At 41.5% G+C, this 23,764-nt stretch overlaps 2 protein-coding genes across 3 annotated transcripts in view; both read left to right on the top strand.

Annotated features, from left to right (window-relative positions):
• The window catches only part of dpm2 (dolichyl-phosphate mannosyltransferase subunit 2, regulatory), a 195,590-nt gene that overhangs the window by 72,363 nt on the left and 99,463 nt on the right, over window positions 1-23,764 (top strand). The gene's annotated exons all lie outside the window — the stretch shown is intronic.
• Window positions 1-23,764, top strand: part of LOC137347608 (early estrogen-induced gene 1 protein-like) — a 117,083-nt gene that overhangs the window by 17,026 nt on the left and 76,293 nt on the right. The gene's annotated exons all lie outside the window — the stretch shown is intronic.

Genomic DNA, 23,764 nt, shown 5'->3' with positions numbered 1-23,764 from the left:
AGATAGAATGTTACAGCAAATGGAACTATGATTCAAAGCCTTCAGTGCCTCAAATGGACATTTAGATAGAACTGTGGAGGCAAATGCCCTCGAGCCATTTAAGAAAGCATTAAATTCTGTCATGGGCAGACTTTAGTCTCTTTCTGGATGTCCTTCCTAATTTGCAGTTATCTTGTAGGTGAAGATGCTTCATGGCATCATATGGTACTGAATCTCTCAGACAGGAAAGATCTGAAGTTTCATCAGTCGTCTGTGGAGAGGTAGCTGATATTATCTGGTGCAGCAGACCTGCGTCCCCCAAAATCCCAACACCAAGTTTAGGAAGCGAGGTGCGGTGAAATTAGCCAGGAGTCGTCATCCTTCGATTCTCTCTTTTAAAATGCGTACATGTGGATGTTAAATAGGATGATTTTTTTCAAAAACATAATTGAGGAACCAAGATAGAGTATAGAGGTCCATGAAGATTGAAGAATTAGATAAGATGAGGTAAATCAGGGGCAAGTGATTGTTATCTATTATCAATCTATTCTTTCTTGCTCTTGCTCACTTGGGGTGAAGGGCTGATGGGAGCTTTGAAACCATTGTCCTGAGTGAGTGCTGCTGGGCACTGTTTCCAGTGGCAGGATGGTCAGTAACCAGAGGACACAAATGGTAAAAGAACCAGATGAGCATTGAGAACTTTAGTTTAAACAGCAAGGGTGGAGGAAGCAGATTCAGTAACAACTTTGAAATGGGAGTTGGATATATACTTGAAAAATTTGCAGGGCTATGGGGAAAGAGCAGGGGCAGTGGGATTAGATAGTTCTTGCAAAGAGCTGATATAGGCACAGTGGGCTGAATAACCTCTCTGTGCTCTCTGGGCGGCACAGTGGCGCAGTGGTTAGCACCGCAGCCTCACAGCTCCAGGGACCCGGGTTCGATTCCGGGTACTGCCTGTGCGGAGTTTGCAAGTTCTCCCTGTGTCTGCGTGGGTTTTCTCCGGGTGCTCCGGTTTCCTCCCACAAGCCAAAAGACTTGCAGGTTGGTAGGTAAATTGGCCATTATAAATTGTCACTAGTATAGGTAGGTGGTAGGGAAATACAGGGACAGGTGGGGATGTTTGGTAGGAATATGGGATTAGTGTAGGATTAGTATAAATGGGTGGTTGATGGTCGGCACAGACTCGGTGGGCCGAAGGGCCTGTTTCAGTGCTGTATCTCTAATCTAATCTAATCTAATTGTGTAATTAGGGAAAGTTGCAGAGTCCAAATGATTCAGTGCAAGACACTGGAAGTAAACTGATACGACATACATCTAAGCTGAAGTGAAGCAATGTCTTTTTAAATATTGTATCTAATGGTTGTGAATTGGAGATGCTGGTGTGAGGTTTTGCTTTGTACCAGCTCTACATTTATAGGGTGAATGCGGCTTAAATAATTTTATTTTTTCATGGGATGTGGGTGTCATAGACAAGAACAGCATTTGTTGCCCATCCCTAATTGCCCTTGACAATTGAGTAGCTTGCTGGGCCATTTCAGAGGGCAGTTAAGAGTCAACCACATTGCTGTGGGTCAGAAGTCACATCTAGGCCAGACTGGGTAAGGACAGCAGATTTCTTTCCCTAAAGGACATTAGTGAACCAGATGGGTTTTTACAACAATGAATGGTAGTTTCATGGTCACCATTTCTGAAACTAGCTTTTAATTGCAGATTTTTGTTAATTAATTGAATTTAAATTCTTCCAGCTGCTGTGGTGGGATTTGAACCACTGTCCCAGGTCATTAGCCTGGGCCTCTGGATTAGTCCAGTGACATGACCACAACACCACTGTCCGAGTCAGGATATAGCCTGAAACTGAAGAGAAGCAGAGTGAGATTCCCTGGAGAGAGTCTAGCTCTAACCTTGACTCCAGATTTACAAGTTTAATGTTGGGATGAAGTGAAGATCATGTACATGTTGTTTGCTGTTGTCTAAGCAGTATTCTATTAGCTAACCTCCTTCTGGCTCTAGGTCCTACTTAGAGGCTGCTGTCATTTGACAATACTATCTGGCGAAACTCTGGTTGTAATTAGCTATCCTGACGTTTGCCTTCCAGCATGTACACTCAAGAGGAGTTATGGGTGGGAGGGAGAAAAGTAGCTCTTGAAAATAGCATGAAACGTGGCACTTATTTAGATAAAGGCAGTGAGTTTGAAGCACAGATGTTTTCATTTGGCTCCATTGATCCAGTGAGCCACATATATTAAGGAGGGTAAAACTTTCTGATTTCCCACAGCCTCTTTACTGTTCCATCCAAAAAGAATTTGAGCGTGAATCCTGCAAAGTATCGGATGGAAGTTGGTGACTGTCGAGTGTACATTGGGGAAACTATTTTGATGTATGCTCCACACAGTTATTTTTATAACCATTTCTCTTTTGAATTAATGCAGCACTGTATATGATTGAAATAAGTAAAAGTAATGTGGGTATTTCTTGAACTGTTGAGAAAAATGAAATCTCTCCGGTGGCATAGGAGACAGCCAGTGATTTTGAAACTAAATTGGTGGGCATTTGAAGGAAATAAACTTACAGGGCTATGTGGATCAAGCAGGGGAGTGGGACTGACTGAGTCTATGCTGGCTTTCCAAAGAGCAATCGAATGGGCCAAATGGCCGCCTTCTATGCTGTTTGACTCTACATATCAAAGTGAATAAAGAGCAAAAAGCTGCAAGTGCTGGAAACAGCAGGTCAGTCAGATTTGTGGGGAGAACACATTTGTTGACGCTCTGGTAGAGAGCCTTCATCAGAACAGTTCTAATAATGGGTTACACCCAAAATGTTAATGTTTGTTTGTTCCAAGTGCTGGCTGATCAGTATGTGTTCTCAGCATTCTGTTTTTGTTTAATATGTCAGTGATTGTCCAAGAAAACTTCAGTTGCCTAGAACTGCACGTGATTTAGAAGAAAGGGCACTAATTTTTCAACTGTTATTATTTCATTAAACGCTGGTTTTTTAAAATCTGTTTTTCTTGTTCTATGACTTTTCCTTTAACAAAACTTGAAAGGTGCAAGATGTATCCAAGGGTAAACTGTTTGTTGCAACGTAGGCTTCTGGACATTGCTATTAACTATCCAGTTGGGAATTTTGGCTAGTGAAACTGGGGAAAAGTTGACTTGCAGACTAAAAATCTGTTCAGGTTAAATTGAAGCCTCTTCAATTTGAAGCCCCTTTACATTGATAGACTCAAGGCAGTGAGGATCCCTGCTCGTGGGGACCCTGTAGGGTTTTTGGGGAGGGGCAACCTTTTACAGTGCTAACAAGCTACAAGAAATGGCAATGATGTGTCCTCGCCTCTCTGCCCTATGTTTGTAAAGCAACAGTGGCAGATGTTTCCTTACTCAGCCTCATTCTGTTCCGCACTGTCTGCACAGTGACCCAACCAGATGGGATGGCTGAAAAGCAGCAAGAAACTGTGGCATCCCAGGCTCAGCATTGTTTTCAGATTGTCCTGCCAGACTGTGCCTGGGGAGGGGACATTGCATGAAAGATAATGTTCCTGCAAAGCTGATGTGGCAAACATAATTCAATACTTGAACTAAATGAGTTTCTTTTACCAAGTGCAATGAATAAATGTGTAAATTTGTTGCAGCCTAAGGGGACAGGCTGGCATTTAATTGTGCAGTTCAAAACATTTCACTTGTACGTCACCTTTTTAAAATGTGTGAAACCAGTCGTGCAGTGCATTTTGTCAATAAAATTTGCCCTAGATCTATAAACAGCAAAATAATTTGATGTGGCCATAAAGTTTTAAATTCAACTATTAATAGGCATGTTTCGACTGTTTTTACAGATCCCACAAAACCTGAATTATATCCAAATCTGATTTCCAAGATAACACCGTATCTTAGCTAATGTCTAGAGCAAGATTCATTGTAACTGAGCTCTGTACTAATGCATGTTTTGTTTTGCCTTTGCTGTTTTTAATGATGAGCAGGTGTTGCTGCAGGTCATAGTTCAAAGGTGGCAAGTGTCAGCAGATGCAAGAGTTCTTATGGGTGCTGTTAAATACTTGCAGTTTAGCAAAACAATTGAATAGCTAGTGGATATCTCATCCAAGCGTTCCCAGTCCCATTGCCTTAAGCTATATTAGATTTCCTTACATTAGAATTTTATCAGGATTCAGCTGTACCAGGCAGCTGATGGCTATGCCCGTCTCTGTAAAATCTCCTTTGAAAGTCCAGACAAAGCACAGATACATCACCCTGCCTGCCCTAAAATTGGACTGAAAGTTGGTGCTTTGCAGTGCTTTGTACAGTGTGACTGCTGAGACTGGGCTATTGTTGCAGTGGAGGGTGGAGAAGTGATGCACAATAACATTGCATACAGTTCCTCTTTGTTTTTACAAGGTGCCCATGTGTTTTTATCATGAAAAGAATGTATTTTCTGTTGCCAATGATGCAGTGAATTTTGAGTGTTGCTATGAGCTGCAGGCCATGGGATAATGCGTAAAACAGTGTAAGATTACACAGACTGAAAACATTGCTTCCTTTGCTGGCAGCTTTTTTTTCTAATGAAATAAGTAGTTTAACTGAGCAATCTAAAGACCTGGAGGCAAAATGTTATTTGTTTTAAAAATAAAATTGGAATGAGTCTGCTATGGTCAAATGAGAAGAAATTCTGCATAACATAGTTGTTGGAGATCATGTCTGGGATGCTCTGATTAACCCAGATATTTGATCTGGCGATTAGTGTCCAGTCCTTGAAGTTGTGAATGAATTTTATAAGGTATAATTTGTTTTGAGGCAGGAGTTACACTAGCTTTTTAAAATGAAATAAATCAGGTCAAGTACTTTTCCTACTAATTTTTAATATGTTGCTTTTTTAGTAACATTTAAATGAAACACTCATTTGCCTATGTTATCTAAAACTTGTGCTTTTTAAATGAAAATAATGAGCCTATGTAAATATAGACTATTGAAGGAAGAATAGAAAGAACTTGCATCAATATAGGGCCTTTTCACAACCTCATGATGTCCTTAACTGCTTTGCAGACAATGAAATGATTTTGAAATGTAGTCGTTGTGTAGCGAAACACGATAGTCAATTTGCACACAGCAAGATCCCACAAATATCAGTTAGTATGTTTTGGTGTTGGTTGATGGATATAAGTTGGCCAGTACACACAGTGCAACCTCCTCTGCCCTTTGTTTAGTGCCATGGGATCTTATGCATCCATCTGAGAGGGCAGATGGGGCCTCAGTTTAGTGTCTCATCTGAAAGACAGCAGTTCTGGCAGTGCAGCACTCACTTAGTACTGCACTTAAGTGTCAGCCTAGATTCTATGCTCCATTTCTAAAGTGACGCCTGAACCCTTGACCTCCTGATTAAGGTGTGCTGACACTTGATATCAAAATTTTTATTTTTCAACTTAGCCTTTGCTCACGTTTTCCTAGCTCTAAAGAGTCTGAATGATCAATACATGACATTTTTTATTTGGATGAAGTGCATTTTCTTTAAACAGAAGTCCACCATATTCTATATTTCAAGATGGCTTTTTGTTATAAATCACATTCTTCGAGGAGTCCTTGTATTCTTTAAAATGCAATTTACCTAATCTGGGTGAAAGATAGGCAGTCTTCGAGTGATTTAATAAAACCCCTTATAGGCCTTGCTGTTAGCACGATACAATTGCATAACAAAGTGAGCTAAGATTAAAAATAAATCTCTTACTGGGATTAAAAATGATTTCTTCTCAATTGTCTCATTTAATTGTTAACATGCTGTCAAAATAAACTACAATACCCCCAATCCACAGGAAGTGTCATGGTTCATATTTGTATGGAATGCACTTGTGGGCATTTAAATGGTTATTGATATAGTCATCTGTATAGTGCGGTTTGTGTTGAGTGTTAACAGCCTGAAACAGTCCCTGTTATAATCCTCTTTGGGATAAAGGGCACAAGGTTTCCTAATGAAAGTTTAAGTCTGAAGCATGAATTTGTGGTTGGATCTGTTGGTCAGCGGTCACCATCAGTAAGTGGCCTTCAGGATGTTTATACTGCAGCCGAGATTGTTGAATAGTGCAGAATTGATTTGTGCAGCCTTCATTGAAGTTCCAGGTTAAAATTACATCAAAGATACCAGATGTTGGATTTGCAGTTTTGTTTTTTCAACATTTGGAGCCGAAGGCAAAAAAGCACGCATGTTTTTGATTCTGTGTAAAACAAAAAGTAATGAAAGCTGCACGGAAGTGGTCAACATTCTGCACTGGAATGTATGGGAAAAGGAGAGAATGTGCTACAGTTGAGGGTTAGATGAAAGTGCCGTCTAGCATGGGGGGATGGGGATGGTTGGATTGGGTTACACTGAAGGGGGCCTTTTATGAGGAAACGCAATGCATAACACTGACATTAACTGGATGATTGACAATTTTTTTTGTCGTTTGGTTCAGTAGTTGTGGTACTCAAAAGAATGGATTGCAGCTGACTGTGACTGAGTTTGTTTGGGAAGCCTTGGTATAAGAATGGTTTAAACGCTAAATATCAAAGACCAAATGTAGGATCTGTTTCATGTGTGTTTTGCTTTAAATTACTGTGTACCAAAATCCCTTTTCCCCTCTTCCTGTCCTGAAGGCAGTGACTCATTCTGGGTACAGTTCTTGAATAGCTCCCAAGTGGCCACTCTTCACACATGAGACTAAGGCAGTTGGTGTCAACAGGCTTTTTGACTTGGGGCATCGCTGCCAAGTCCTTGCCCAGCAACTGAGAGAATGCACTTTTTCAATAAGATGGAACAAGAGAAAATGCTTGCATTTGTGCAGCTTCTCTCTCATCCACTCAAAATGTTAGTGTTACACAACCAAGTGCAGTCATTGTTGTTCATGTAGGCAAAGACAACAGCCAGTTTGCACACAGCAAGGCCCCACAAACAACATTGAGATGAATGTCCAACTAATCTGTTTTAGTGATGTTGGTTGAAGAATTGTTTGCCAGGTCACCAGGAGGTCTCCCATGCACTTTGGGATCTTTTGCATCCACTTGAACAGGCAGGCATAGCCTTGATTTAACATCACATCAAAGTTGGCACCTTCAAAAATGCAGGGTTCCAACTACTGCACTTAAATGTCAGTATATGCTCATGACTCTCACTAGGGCTTTAAATACACAATCTTCTGACTCAAGTGAGATCTATGAAGAGACTTATGGTAGTCACTGGACAGCAGTTGAGAGTAGGAATTCTGGCTGTTTTCTCTTCCCTACCCTGTATTTTATGCCCACACAGAATCTGATTAGCATCATGAGGTCAGTCAGTGTCAGAACACAGCCCTGGCTGAGAGTCTCTAACTCCGCACATAAGAACATAAGAAATAGGAGCAGGAGGAGGTCATTCAGCCCCTCAAGCCTGCCCTGCCATTCTATAAGATCATGGCTGACCTGCCCCAGCACAAGCCAGGGATTGATTTGGATGTGATATTCCTTGTCTGTATAGCTCAGCATCTCACCTTTTATAGCCTACTGAGGCACTGGGGCTCCACCAGCTGCTATCCTGAATTCTGTTACAGTTCAGCAATCCATGTGTTCATCAGTTGGAACATTCTCTAGTTGGTGTGTGAATGGTTAAATTATTTAATTTATTATGGGGAACAAAGAAATGGTTGACCAACTAAATGCATACTTTGGTTCTGTCTTCACAAAGGAGGATGCAAATATCGCACCAGAAATGTTGGGGAACACAGGGCTTAGTGAGAGAGAGGAACTGAAGGAAATCAGTATGAGGAGAGAAATGGTGTTGGGGAAATTGATGGGATTGAAGGCTGATAAATCCCCAGGGCCTGATTGTATGCATCCCAGAGTACTTAAGGAAGTGGCCCTAGAAATAGTGAATGCATTGGTGGTCATCTTCCAAGATTCTATAAACTCAAACAGTTCCTACAGATGGGAGGGTAGCTAATGTAACCCCACTATTTAAAAAGGGAGGTAGAGAGAAAGCAAGGAATTATAGACCAGTCAGCCTGATGTTGGCAGTGGGGAAAATTCTAGAGTCCATTATCAAAGATTTTGTAGCAGAGCACTTGGAGAACAGTGGTAGAATCGGGCAGAGTCAGCATGGATTTACGAAAGAGAAATCATACTTGACAAATCTACTAGAATTTTTCGAGGATATAACTAGTTGAGTTGATGAGGGACAGCCAGTGGATGTGGTTTATTTGGACTTTCAGAAGGCTTTTGACAAAGTCCCACATAAGAGATTAGCATGTAAAATTAAAGTGCGTGGGATTGGGGGTAGTGTATTGCGATGGATAGAAAGTTGGTTGGCAGACAGGAAACAGAGTAGGGGTAAATGGGTCTTTTTCCAAATGGCAGGCAGTGACTAGTGGGTTACTGCAGTGATCGGTGCTAGGACCCCAGCTATTCACAATATATACTAATGATTTAGATGAGGGAACTAAATGTAATATCTCCAAATTTGCAGATGAGATGAAACTGGGTGGGAGGGTGAGTTGTGAGGAGGGTGCAGAGAGGCTTCAGGGTGATTTGGACAAGTTGAGTGAGTGGGCTAATGCATGGCAGATGCAGTATAATGTGGATAAATGTGAGGTTATCCACTTTGGTAGCAAAAACAGGAAGGCAGATTATCTGAATGGCTATTAACAGAGAGGGGAATATGCAGCGAGACCTGGGTGTTCTCGTACACCAGTCGCTGAAGGTAAGCATGCAGGTGCAACAGGCAGTAAAAAAGGCAAATGGTATGTTGGCCTTCATTGCGAGAGGATTCGAGTACAGGAGCAGGGATGTCTTGTTGCGATTATGCAGGGCCTTGGTGAGGCCACACCTGGAATATTGTGTGCAGTTTTGGTCTCCTTTATCTGAGGAAGGATGTTCTTGCTATAGAGGGAGTGCAGCGAAGGTTTACCAGACTGATTCCTGGGATGGCAGGACTGACGTATGAGGAGAGATTGAGTTGGTTAGGATTATATTCGCTGGAGTTCAGAAGAGTGAAGGGGGATCTCATAGAAACCTATAAAATTCTAACGGGACTTGACGGGGTAGATGCAGGAAGGACGTTCCCGATGGTGGGGGAGTCCAGAACCAGGGGTCATGGTCTAAGGATACGGGGTAAACCTTTCAGGACTGAGATGAGGAGAAATTTCTTCACCCAGAGAGTGGTGAGCCTGTGGAATTTGCTACCACACAAAGTAGTTGAGGAAAAACATTGTACGTTTTCAAGACGGAGTTAGATATAGCTCTTGTGTCTAAAGGGATCAAAGGGTACGGGGCGAAAACGGGAATAGGTTACTGAGTTGGATGATGAGCCATGATCATAATGAATGGCAGAGCAGGTTCGAAGGGCCGAATGGCCTACTCTTTTCTCTCTTTAAAGGCAAAAGTATGAAAAACCATGACATTTCCTGAGAAAGCTCTCTCTCATTCCAGTAAATGCTGTGTTTTGGAAGCTGATGAAATTGTGTCTGATGTGCAGGCCACAAACCATTTGTCAACCTGTTAGAACTTTTGCTTTCTCAAGTTACCGTGAAGCATATCTCTAGAACATTAACACTGATTTAAGCTGTTCTAGGTTGATCTCAAGTAACCCAATCTGAAGTGCCTGTCCTGAGAACAGGTAACATTAATCTTCACTTGCTCCTGGGTATCTGCTTTTCTAGGCAAGTGAGTTTTTTTTTTTTACTGATTATGGTGAGTCTCATTATGTTATGAAACCTAATTTTATTGGGCTGTTGGAGAGTTATTTGAAAAAATTCATACACGCAATAGGTGCATGCATGTGGCTAATAAATTATGGAAAATAGATATCAGCATTTAACTCCACAGGCTAACAGCTGAGACATTTAGATGCATTCATTCTGACATTCAGAATCCATGCTATGTCTCATACATTTATTCCTTACTAAAGTTTCTTTTTTAACACTACACCTTTTCATGTCTGGTTATCATCCAAATTGCTCATTTTTACCCATCCCAAGTTTTTTGAAATGTCCATCTTATCAGCCTGTAGTAACTAATATAATGGAATAGTATTTTTAAAATCTGGGGTATAATTTCCAGTTTATGCTGCCAATGACAAATCGGGTTGCTGTCACTCTTTCATCCAGTTCAATTTGCAGTTAGTGCACTATTGGGGCTGGTTGCAGCTTCTGTCGGACTCTTTTTTTTTGGGAGATGGGCTGCTCTAATTATCAGCTGTTTTCATATGTGCCTATTTTCACCAGAGATCTAGATAGTGATCAGAAATAATAGCCCTGCCTGATTTACCCTACACCTCAGCCCAGGGATTTTTGAGTTGGATTTTGGAGTTAGTTGTCTCCTTGTTGTTGTCCCCACGGATATATTTGCTAACAGTGCAACCTGGGGAAAAAAGCTTTGATCTTCTCTGGCTCTGAAACTCAGTGATTCCATGCAGTGCATTTACCCTCCATCATCTTGAGACTTTGTTTTAAGTAGTTCTGTTGAACTCTTGTATTATGTTTAGGTGAGACCCTGTATTTAGGATTTTAGAATTCTGATCTGTTGCAGTTCTATCCTGTTGGAAGCTCAGGTTCAAGTTGGGTTAGCAGACTGACGGGCTCTGGCAGGGCTTAGGATTTTCATGGCAATGGTGTAATATACTCACATTTATTAAGGATAAATTGTACCATAACATGTTACATAATGTGGTTCCTTTCACAAACTGTTAAACTATTGATGAGTTTGCCTTCAATTATGTCAGTAGTATTTTTACTCCATTTTATATAATTCACTATAACTTTGCATGTTTTGTGAATTTTCTTCTAATTTTTGGTGTCAGCCGTAGAAGAGTTGGTAGCACTCTTGCCTCTGAGTCGCAAGGTTCCGGGTTCAAGCCCTACTCCAGGGCTTGAGCACAAAAATCAAGGCTGATCCTGTACTGAGGGAGTGCTGCACTGTTGGCAGTGCCATCTTTCAGATGAGATGTTAAACCAAGGCCCCATCTGCCAGCTCGGGTGGGTGTAAAAGATCCCATGGCACCTTTTCAAAGAGCAGGGGAGTTTACCCAGTGTCCTGGCCAATATTTATCCCTCAATCAACATCACTAAAACAGATTATCTGGTCATTATCACATTGCTGTTTGTGGGATCTTGTGCACAAATTGACTGCTCTGTATCCTACATTACATCAGTGACTGCACTTCAGAAGGACTTCATTGACTGAAAAGCACTGTATAAATGTCTTTTTTTTTTCTTAGTGAAGGATGTTATGGTTTGGGGCGTACTTTCCTAGTGTCAGCATCCAGCTCCCAAGTCAGCTAAAAGAAGAGGAATGGCCTTTGAGATTGCCAATAATGCAGAATTAGACATCATTTTTCTTAAAGATATAAACATATGCCCACTAAGAATGGGATTGGAGCTAACCTAACTAATTTCCTAAGACCTTGATAGCAGGGTGACAGAAGACTTCTATTCTTGGGCTTGATTCTAGGACCCAGAGGCGAAAGGTAGTGTCTAACCTACTGAACCATCCAGCCCTCCCATTTGGACTGTCTTTTTAATGGGTTTTTTTTGGCAAAGTGAAGCCTTAGTTGTACTCATTTGTTTAAAGTCTCATGGAAGGACGTTAAAGGCTTTGGAGGGGGTACATAAGAAATTTACTAGAAAGGTTCCGGAGTGAAGGGTTACAGTTATATGGATAGACTGGAGAAGTTGTGATTATTGTCCTTAGAGCCGAGAAAGTTAGGAGAAGCTTTAATAGAGGTGTTTAAAATTATGCAGCATTTAGATAGAATAAGTAAAGAGAAACTGTTTCTAGTGGTTGGAGTAAATAACCAAAGAGCACAGATTTAAGGTGATTAGCAAAAGAACCAGAGGCGACATGAGGAAAAACTGATTTTGCGCAATGAGTGTTGAGGATTTGGGATGCACTGCCAGATAGGGCAGTAAATACAGATTCAATAGTAGCCTTCAAAACGTGATTGGAAAAATACTTGTAGAAAACATTGCAGGGCTAGTGGATGCGCGGGGTGGGGTGGCGGAGGTGGAGGGAGGAGGAGCCGAGAAGTGAAACTAATTGGATTACTCTCTCAAAGTGTGGACTTGATGGGCTGAATGACTGACTGTCTTCTGTGGTGTGCTATTGTATACTATTCTGTGGTTGTGCAGTTCTCGGGTACTTTTTGAGGATTGAAACTTTTAGAAATGTATACAAATTGGTAGTGATTTTCCTTTCTTCCTTTACTCTGTTTTCATGCACTTCTTGATCTACAAAGGAGGGTGTAATGCAGTGCTAAATGTAGTACACTTCATATAGAATAAAAAGGCAAGCTTTGGACCATCTGCTAAAGCACAATGTGTTTGACGTGTGGAAGATATAGTATCTGTTTTTAGTTTCATTAGACAAAGTGATAAAAGCACTTGTGGTAAAACATGCTAATCCATCCATTTAAAGTGAAAATTCCTTGTCCACTGAGTCATTTTTTGAGCAATCTTAAATATAAAATTGCTGCCCTAGAGTGTGCAGAAATGAGATTGTAGAATACTATATATTTTATAAAAGCAAAATACTGCAGATGCTGGAATACTATATATTTTATGGTTGCTATTAAATCTCTTTTTTTTGCCCAGTAAAATGCTTGAACTCATTCTTGGATAGCAACTGGAACCACTACAAAATGTAGCCCACGTCAATCTTTGTGTCTATGATTGAGCCTGTGAGCAAGTGATATTTTCATGGACCTAGATTATTGAAGAAGAGAAGCTCGGATCAAATTGCTGTTTGGTCTTTGAAGTGGTTCATGTGGGAAGTGCTGTCAGATGCATTTTAAAAGCAAGTACCTACTTAAGGGGAGAAGAAAAAGTTGCTGAATTTAAAATTCCTTTTTTGTAGTTGTCACTGTTTGTTGTAGTGAGAAGAATCTTTTTGAGGTAACAGAATCCAAAGAAAGTACAAAGCCAGCTCTCTTGAGCTTGCCTTGCTCTGAAACCAAGAGCAAAGGAAGAGTTTGTGTTTAAAAGTAGTTCATGGCCAAATCAGATGAAGAGAAGTGGCACTGGAAACTGAATCTAAAGGCATTTTTATATACAGTCGTTGCAAGAAGTGGTTTTGAGACAGAGACCAACACCTTGCACTGTTCTCTTTCCTTAATGTTGTAGTGTGGTGCTGGTGGATGTGGTACATTTTTTGTTGAAGGCCAGTGAGAGAAATTTAATTTGTCATGCCTTCAGCCACACTCTAAATCCAGAAAAAGTCAGCTCATGGATCCTTTTCGAGATGTGGAGCTCGCCACCTGCATATTATCCAGTGCCATTAGCAGTGGAAGTATAGTGCTCGTGCCACTTCTGGCACATTGACAATATGACAGTGTCTTTAAGGCAAGCCTCTGTACAATTTTTAGTATTCCAGAGTGAACTAGCAGATTACCAGTAAGACTAAATATTTAAGTGGCTAAACTATAACAATCATGTTGATGTGAAGGAATAATCATTTAAGCTTCAGGCAATGGGGACTGTTGTGTGGTTTTTGAGAATGCCAAGGTTTCCTCAGAATCCATTAAAGCCATCCTTAACTAAACTGTCAGCATATTTTGGGCTGGTTGGAATTGTGGGCATCTGAAGCACTTGGGTAAAAACACCCAAAACTTTCAAACGCATGTTTCCATTTCTGGGGTTGATGAAGTGATCATCCAGAGCCATGCAGAGATGTAAACTTTGCCTTTTAATTCAAAATATCCAAACTGTAATCTATGTTCACTGCAAATAGAAAAGTTTCTTTTAACCTGATGTATTCTGAGCTTGTTTTGTAACTTTCTGCCAAAAGGACTTTTTTTATTGTGATCACTTGCTCTGCACACTGAACTTCCTCTTGCAGGTTGATGGGTAAATTGGCCATTATAAATTGCCCCTAGTATAGGTAGGTGGTAGGGAAATATAGGGACAGGTGACGATGTAGAAGGAATATGGGATTAGTATAGGATTAGTATAAATGGGTGGTTGATGGTCGGCACAGACTCGGTGGGCCGAAGGGCCTGTTTCAGTGCTGTATCTCTTTTTAAAAAAAAAATGTGAAGTTCCCTATTAATCTATTCACTTTATACTTTTTACTTTTCCAGTCAAACTGCTTGATTTGTGACTGACTGAAGGTATGGTTAGTGATGTACTAGCTCAGCTTCTTCTATTTGAATGAAGTGTGGTTTTCCTTTCTTCTACAATTCATTTGCATTTCTACTCCAAGGGACTACCAAACTGTTAGAGAAAGTGTTTGCATAAAATGGAATTTCACTTGCTGTGTTTTTGCTGTTCACAACAGGGGAGCTGTGCTGAGCAAATTACATGAAATGCATTTGTAGACCCTGAGCTCCAGGGGCTTATTTTATGATTAGACCTTTGATAATCTGAATGCTGTTGTGGAATAGAAAATCTCAAATCATAACAGTGAGAGATTGTCATTTCAGAGAGCAACCTGTACTTGTCTATAACCATGGCCAAATAACATACAATTTGATATTAATCTCCTACCCTCTGCCCCCACTGTAAATAAGGAGAAAATAAAGATTGATATTTTTTGGAAGAGCTGCAACTTAACTTCCTTTTATTGCAGTGTTGTTCACTTTGTCAGCATGTGGCACATGGGAGGAATTGAGGATCCAGATGTGGAGAATTGCATTTCTGATTAGTAAATAAAAGAATGACTGGACATTGTCATTGGGCATGTGATCTCGATTCTTGTATTCGCATGGTGTATGCATGTGTATTTTAACATTTGTGTGTGTTTGGTTAAAATGATGAGCAAGACCAAACAAGTATTTTTTGATTATTGAGTACTTCCTTTTGGTTGCTGAATGATTCTAGGTGTTTGTTACATGCATATGCAAAGTACGTTTACCTGCATTAACTGAGTCTATATAAAGTGTTTTCTATTAAAGTTAGTGTGTGCGGCTAAGATGGTGTTGCTGTAGCCACGCCTGAGGGTAGTCAGTGCTTTCTGTTGAGATAACTGCTGTATTGGAGCCAGTTGCTTCCATTTTAGCCTCCTCCGATTCTGGTACTGGCATCACTGTCATCTAACAATTGGCAGGAGAACTACTTGCTGCAGGACCAACTGTTGGTTTTATGCCATACAATGTGAAAGTACATTGCATTATTGTACAGCATTTAAGTGGAGCATACACTCTATACATTGTGCTGGAAAGGTGAAGTTCATTGGTCAGTCCTGGTCAAGAACCTTGTTTAATCAAGAAGCCATTAATTGCTTTACACTCCATTTTGGATCCATTGACCAGATTATTGAACATCTCTTTCTGTGTATGATGCTGAGAGTGTTCATCTCTTTTAGCCTAAGAAGTGATCTGAATGCAGACACAGCAATACATCTCTTCAGATTTGAGATGCTTGCCTGAGGTTATGAGTGTGAGCCTTGTATTTCTGGTTCCCACATACTGAATAGGGCAATTGCTCTTATTTTTTTTAGTGCTGGCATCTCCAAAAAAAATTGTTTAAGCTGCTTTGAAAACTAAAGTGTGTGTTTTTGGCAAGTTTTTTTGACCGCGTTAGATGCAGGAACACTGCTTTTAGCTGTGCAGAAGGTTTTATACTCTTATCAATGGTATTTAAATCATGGCTATATATTTACATTTGAAAAAGAAAATTGAGAAGCAAGTGGTATGAATTTACAGCAGAAATTTTATACACAAATATTTGTGTAATAGGTGCAAGTCAGGTGTGATTTTTTTTTAACCTCAAATGCTGCTTTGTGCATCAATGATGAATGATTTGTGAATTGCTCGTGCATTGTGCTGACTTTATGCATGCTTTTATTAACTACTGTACATTGCAATTCTTTTGCAATAGCATTACCAGTATCTTTGTAGGATGGTATGCTTTTGTGCCTTATTTGTGCAGTCATTTTAAATTAATTTGCAAACTGTGCTGACACAAGGCGTTATATCTTATTTCTAAGTTGATCCTCACTGGATAATCTGCTTTCAGATACTGAAAGCTTCTACATTAACAGGGATGCAATAACATTTTGTTCATCTGATACATTTTCCACCGAAGTTTCAGGTAGAGTTTAAGAAATTTGGAGGTTACCCTACAGGACAGTTTTTGAAAGTGAGTTCTTCCCAAATTCACCTTCTAAGACCCTTGGTTTGCAAGTGTGGGAATTGCACACAGCCTGTCTTTTGATTGTTTGTTTGACCCTCCTTTGATGTAATTATTTTGAGTAGAAAAGAGAATGTTGGAAAAACTTAGCACCTGCTCACAAATTCTGGAGGGTAGGAGTGTCCAGCCTTTAACTTCTCTGGTGTAGTTTGTTATATGGAACTTTGTTTCAGTTAGCTTGTATGTATTTCAAAGCCCATAGAAGCTCGGAGGCTTGTGGATTTATGAGCCACCTGTAAACTGGCCACAGAGAAAAGCAGCCTCATCTGGGACAGATCCTAGTCCAGGGGTCTGTAGCCTGTGGCTCCAGAGCCACATGTGGCACTTTAACATCTCTTGTGGCTCCGAACCTTTTCAAGTGGGATCACGTTAACATGAAAAAAGTCTATAAAAATTAATCCAAGAATAGTAAGAGCTGTGTTTTTATTGTGGGAATAAAAGCTTAATTATTATGCCACACTTTACAGTTTCAAATGGTTATTTTAACAAAAAATATCATTCTCTAAATAAACCTGTTTGGTATAGCTACATCATGGTTATAGATAATGCTTTTGATTCAAGGAGCAAAGTTTATGGTTACGACTATTATTGTTTCTAATATAGCTGAGATGATAAATTATTCTGAATGTGCCCTTGGAAGCTATTTTTTAACATGAGAATAGTCAAAAAATGTCTTCCAATTCCTCACATCTTTTGTTTCAAAGATCACACTACTGACCAAATTATAGTTAAAAGAAAAGTCAGTGATCATTCAGTTAGATCTACTTTTATTTCAATTTTTTCATAAAATCATCGATTCAACATCTATTTTATTATAGAAGAAAATTATTCATTCTACCAGAGACATTAGCAATTTGCCAAGTATTTGGTTTAGAAATGCAGAATTTTCGCCTTGCGGCTCCTGATAGTTTTTAATTTAGGCCTTTTTTAAAAAAGGCTTTGTTTTTTTAAAAATAAAGTTGCAGACCCCTGTCCTAGCCAATTTGCATTTGTTCTATTCATCCAGGTTACATTGAGAACAAAATGCCAACAAGTTCCAATTCTCGTTATTTAGCACATGAAGCCATATCTGAGAAGAACTGGAATTGGAATCTGGTAATTGCATGCGATAGTACAAACACAATATATAATTACACTATTTTGTTAATATTAATTGTGATTAATCCACTCTAAAGTATATATTTGTACAGATTGTGACAGTATATCTACCATGGGATAAGGCAAATTCGTTAAAATTCCATATCAGGTAGATTAGCTGTTTCATCTCCTTTCATACTTTTAATTTTAATCTTACAAAACATAACTTGGATACAGTAACATGGCACTAATCATTTAGTGGAAGATATGTAAATTAAATGTACTGCAAGTGCAGCACATTGAAAGACATTGTGGTAAATGCATCAAACACATCATGGGAAATTCTAAACCCCTGTGGTTCATAATACCACAGTCCTGTTGCTGTTGGTCAAAGTTGGAACTGATTTTAACAGAAGGTGCTGGAAATACTCAGCAGATCTGGCAACATCTGTGGAGAGAGAAGTGGAGTTAACGTTTTGGGTCTGTGACCTTTCAGAACTGATTTTGTTTTGTTTAAACCAGCAGCCCTCAGACATTTCTACTGTAACTATATAGGTATTGTTTTTGAGTGTAAAGATATGTAAGAGCTATGCTCTGGCCAGCTATTCTGCCTCTCTGAGCGTGGGTATTTTGAAACTCCTCTGATGAAAGGTTATCAACCTAAACCATTAATTGTGTTTTTCTGTCTCCACAGATGTTGTCAAACCTGCTGAGTATTTCCAGTATTTTCTTTGAAATTTGAATTGTTTTCAGGGTAGAAGTCTCTTTGATCTTTACCTCACCTGTGTAAAATTAATAGTCTTGAAATTGTTCATATTGAATTTTAGGTAGAATATTAATCTTAGACAAACCTGGTCTCACAACTAATATTGCAGATCAGAGAATGCAGTGAAAGTAATAGAATATTTTACTTTTGTGAGGGTAAGTCACATCATAGAGTACTTTGCAAGTAGCAGACCAAATCTTTGTCTTTTTAAGTAGGCAGCTGATTTGAGGCACCTTTTTTTTTTCAATTCAAGCAGTAAATTCTCCTATACATAAGCATGTTCCATTCACTCGTAAGAATTCCTTTCCTGGCATATTGGTTAAATGTGTATTCCTGATTCTGGCACAAACTGTTAGCCAATTTTTTATTGAACTCTCACCTCAATACATAGTGCATGAGGGTGTTTATGAAAGATGCAGCATGTGCTATGTAACTGTTTGAATTTTCATTTGATTGCAGCATAAATGATTAAGTGGACTGCAGTACAATTTTTACACATTTGTTGGTAATAAGCAGACTGCACAAATGCTGATCCAAGCAGAAAGTTTCTTGGCAAGCTAGTCCTGCATTTTTTCCAAATTCAGCTGTACTAGCCAGTCTGGTTTTCAATGGGGACGATTGCTTCAGCCAAAATATTGAATTTTGCTCTTGTCTGGTCAACAGCAGCTTTTGAACAGTGCAAGAGTGAATATAAAAAGGTGCCTATCTTAAAGTAGTACCAGACATTCCCCAGCACTGCACAGCCAGTATTAATCTTATTCTTATTCAACTCACACTCTCATGATACAGAAACTCCTTTGTACGCAAGAACTTGAGTTCTGCCTAATTAACCCCTTTCGTTCTGATGTCTCCAGCTATCAAGTAGACACTTCTTACCATGTGGTATATATAGTTGTAACCTTCTGCTGTATAACAAGAATGTGAGTGTCGAGTTTGTCCTGTGGTGTAGTATCTGACTATTTTGTAGTACAAGTTGGTTTCTCAGTTGATCATCTATTCTGGAAAATGCATCACAATTGGTGTAATATCCTACATACTGCATAATTTTTGTGCTTCCTATCCCCCTCGCACCATCTTCCCCTCTCACCCCCTTCCCCTGCACCCCCTTCCCTCCACCCCTTCCTACCGCATTCCTCCCCCCCACCGGCATCCACCTATCCTTGAGCAGGGGCCCCAACAACCCCACTGCCTTGTGGGCGTCTCGGGAGAGACCAAGGCTAAGGGAGTAAACCCTAACAAAATCCAGAGCGGAACCCCGAAGGCAGTCATGTGTCGCCTTTGGCATGTTTCCGGCAGTTACTGCAGCCATAGCGGTGCCAAACGTCGTGCTCTGCACTCCTTTGGACCCCACCAGGAAGGCCGAGCGGGGGGTTTTGACGCTTGGGCAACTCACAACCTCCATACATCCGCCCAGGCATGTGCCATGGAGAGGTCATTCCATAGTCGCCTCACAGTGACCAAAACAGCGTGGAAGGCAGCAGTTACGGGTTATAAGTCCAGCTCCATAGGCGTAGAGATTGGGCTCCACGGGTCACCTTTGTCAGTGGGAGAGGTCACTGCATCTCATTGGACAGCTACCGCCCGCCTCAAACCGGGCTGCCCCTGGTCAGTAATGTTCTGTCCCGCCACAGTTCACCTGCTTCAATGGGTGCTTAGAGCTCAGAGTCATTGCCCGAAAAGTGGACTGCAACACCGCACCAAACAGCACGACTAATAAAGGAAAGAAGGTACCAGCCCTTAGTTTTGCAAGCTGGAACGTCAGAACTATGTGTCCTGGCCTGTCGGAAGACCTTACACAAATCAACGATTCTCAGAAGACCGCCATCATTAACAACAAGCTCTGTAGACTCAATGTGGACATTGCAGCACTTCAGGAGACACGCCTCCCTGTGAGCGGATCTCTAAGAGAGCAAGACTACACCACCTTCTAGCAGGGTAGGGATCCTGAAGAACCAAGACAGCCTGGAGTGGGCTTCGCCATCAGAAACTCTTTACTCAGCATGATAGAGCCACCCTCAAATGGCTCTGAACGCATACTGTCCATCCAACTGCTCAGCGCCTCTGGTCCAGTACACCTACTCAGCATCTATGCTCCAACCCTCTGCTCCCCACCTGAATCTAAAGACCAGTTCTGTGAGGAACTCAATAATATCATTAGTAGCATCCCCAATACCGAACCTCTGTTCCTGCTTGGGGACTTTAATGCCAGGGTTGGGGCTGACCATGACTCAATATCCTCCTGCCTTGGGCGCTATGACATTGGAAGGATGAATGAGAATGGACAGAGACTGCTTGAGTTGTGTACCTATCATAACCTCTGCATCACCAACTCATTCATTCATACTAAACCCTGTCACCAGGTTTCTTGGAGGCAGCCAAGATCACGTTGGCACCAGCTGGACCTCATCGTAACAAGGCGAGCCTCTTTAAAAAGCGTTCAAATCACACGCAGCTTCCACAGTGCGGATTGCAACGCCGACCACACCCAAGCGTGCAGCAAGGTTAGACTCAAACCAAAGAAGCTGCATCACTCCAAGCAGAAGGGCCGCCCACGCATCAACACTAGCAGAATTTCTTATCCACAGCTGTTACATAAGTTTCTAAATTCACTTGAAAAAGCCCTTCCAAACACTCCTACAGGGGATGCAGAGACCAAGTGGGCCCGCATCAGAGACGCCATCTATGACTCAGCAATGACCACCTATGGCAAACGTGTGAAGCAGAATGCAGACTGGTTTCAATCTCACTTTGAAGAGCTGGAACCTGTTATAGCTGCTAAGCGCATCGCACTGCTGAACTACAAGAAAGTCCCTGGCGAGTTAACATCCGTAGCACTTAAAGCAGCCAGAAGCACTGCGCAAATGACTATTGGCAACACCTGTGCAGTCATATTCAGCTGGTCTCTGGCGGCACAGTGGTGCAGTGGTTAGCACCGCAGCCTCACAGCTCCAGCGACCCGGGTTCAATTCTGGGTACTACCTGTGTGGAGTTTGCAAGTTCTCCCTGTGTCTGCGTGGGTTTTCTCCGGGTGCTCCGGTTTCCTTCCACAAGCCAAAAGACTTGCAGGTTGGTAGGTAAATTGGCCATTATAAATTGCCCCTAGTATAGGAAGGTGGTAGGGAAATACAGGGACAGGTGGTGATGTGGTAGGGAACATGGGATTAGTGTAGGATTAGTATAAATGGGTGGTTGATGGTCAGCGCAGACTCGGTGGGCCAAAGGGCCTGTTTCAGTGCTGTATCTTTAAAACAAAACCGGAAACATCAAAGGAATGTATGATGGCATTAAGAGAGCTTTTGGGCCAACCATCAAGAAGATCGCCCCCCTCAAATCTAAATCAGGGGACATAATCTCTGACCAACGCAAGCAAATGGACCGCTGGGTGGAGCACTACCTAGAACTGTACTCCAGGGAGAATGTTGTCACTGAGACCACCCTCAATGCAGCCCAGTCTCTGCCAGTCATGGATGAGCTGGACGTACAGCCAATAAAATCGGAACTCAGTGATGCTATTGATGCTCTAGCCAGCGGAAAAGCCCCTGGGAAGGACGGCATTACCCCTGAAATAATCGAGTGCCAAGCCTGCTATACTCTCAGCACTCTACGAACTGCTTTGCCTGTGCTGGGACGAGGGAGCAGTACCACAGGTCAAAGAACAACAAAGAACAAAGATAATTACAGCACAGGAACAGGCCCTTCGGCCCTCCAAGCCTGCGCCGATCCAGATCCTCTCTCTAAACATGTCGCCTATTTTCTAAGGTTCTGTATCTCTTTTCTTCCTGCCCATTCATGTATCTGTCTAGATACATCTTAAAAGACTCCATCGTGCCCGCATCTACCACCTCCGCTGGCAATGCGTTCCAGGTGCCCACCACCCTCTGCGTAAAGAACTTTCCACGCATATCCCCCCTAAACTTTTCCCCTTTCACTTTGAACTCGTGTCCTCTAGTAATTGAAACCCCCACTCTGGGAAAAAGCCTCTTGCTATCCATCCTGTCTATACCTCTCATGATTTTGTACACCTCAATCAGGTCCCCCCTCAACCTCCGTCTTTCTAATGAAAATAATCCTAATCTGCTCAACCTCTCTTCATAGCTAGCGCCCTCCATACCAGGCAACATCCTGGTGAACCTCCTCTGCACCCTCTCCAAAGCATCCACATCCTTTTGATAATGTGGCGACCAGAACTGTACGCAGTATTCCAAATGTGGCCGAACCAAAGTCCTATACAACTGTAACATGACCTGCCAACTCTTGTACTCAATGCCCCGTCCGATGAAGGAAAGCATGCCGTATGCCTTCTTGACCACGCTATTGACCTACGTTGCCACCTTCAGGGAACAATGGACCTGAACACCCAAATCTCTCTGTACATCAATTTTCCCCAGGACTTTTCCATTTACTGTATAGTTCACTCTTGAATTGGATCTTCCAAAATGCATCACCTCACATTTGCCCTGATTGAACTCCATCTGCCATTTCTCTGCCCAACTCTCCAATCTATCTATATTCTGCTGTATTCTCTGACAGTCCCCTTCACTATCTGCTACTCCACCAATCTTAGTGTCGTCTGCAAATTTGCTAATCAGTCCACCTATACTTTCCTCCAAATCATTAATGTATATCACAAACAACAGTGGTCCCAGCACGGATCCCTGTGGAACACCACTGGTCACACGTCTCCATTTTGAGAAACTCCCTTCTACTGCTACTCTCTGTCTCCTGTTGCCCAGCCAGTTCTTTATCCATCTAGCTAGTACACCTTGGACCCCAAGCGCCTTCACTTTCTCCATCAGCCTGCCATGGGGAACCTTATCAAACGCCTTACTGAAGTCCATGTATATGACATCGACAGCCCTTCCCTCATCAATCAACTTTGTCACTTCCTCAAAGAATTCTATTAAGTTGGTAAGACATGACCTTCCCTGCACAAAACCATGTTGCCTATCACTGATGAGCCCATTTTCTTCCAAATGGGAATAGATCCTATCCCTCAGTATCTTCTCCAGCAGCTTCCCTACCACTGACGTCAGGCTCACCGGTCTATAATTACCTGGATTATCCCTGCTACCCTTCTTAAACAAGGGGACAACATTAGCAATTCTCCAGTCCTCCGGGACCTCACCCGTGTTTAAGGATGCTGCAAAGATATCTGTTAAGGCCCCAGCTATTTCCTCTCTCGCTTCCCTCAGTAACCTGGGATAGATCCCATCCGGACCTGGGGACTTGTCCACCTTAATGCCCTTTAGAATACCCAACACTTCCTCCCTCCTTATGCCGACTTGACCTAGAGTAATCAAACATCTGTTCCTAACCTCAACATCCGTCATGTCCCTCTCCTCGGTGAATACCGATGCAAAGTACTCGTTTAGAATCTCACCCATTTTCTTTGAGTCCAAGCATAACATTCCTCCTTTGTCCTTTAGTGGGCCAATCCTTTCTCTAGTTACCCTCTTTCTCCTTATATATGAATAAAAGGCTTTGGGATTTTCCTTAACCCTGTTTGCTAAAGATATTTCATGACCCCTTTTAGCCCTCTTAATTCCTCGTTTCAGATTGGTCCTACATTCCCGATATTCTTTCAAAGCTTCGTCTTTCATCAGCCGCCTAGACCTTATGTATGCTTCCTTTTTCCTCTTAGCTAGTCTCACAATTTCACCTGTCATCCATGGTTCCCTAATCTTGCCATTTCTATCCCTCATTTTCACAGGAACATGTCTCTCCTGCACGCTAATCAACCTCTCTTTAAAAGCCTCCCACATATCACATGTGGATTTACCTTCAAACAGCTGCTCCCAATCTACATTTCCCAGCTCCTGCCGAATTTTGGTGTAGTT

The sequence above is a fragment of the Heterodontus francisci genome, chromosome 32 (genome assembly GCF_036365525.1).
Source record: "Heterodontus francisci isolate sHetFra1 chromosome 32, sHetFra1.hap1, whole genome shotgun sequence".
In the NCBI taxonomy this organism is placed as follows: domain Eukaryota; kingdom Metazoa; phylum Chordata; class Chondrichthyes; order Heterodontiformes; family Heterodontidae; genus Heterodontus; species Heterodontus francisci.
This window is presented reverse-complemented; position numbering and strand designations above follow the sequence as displayed.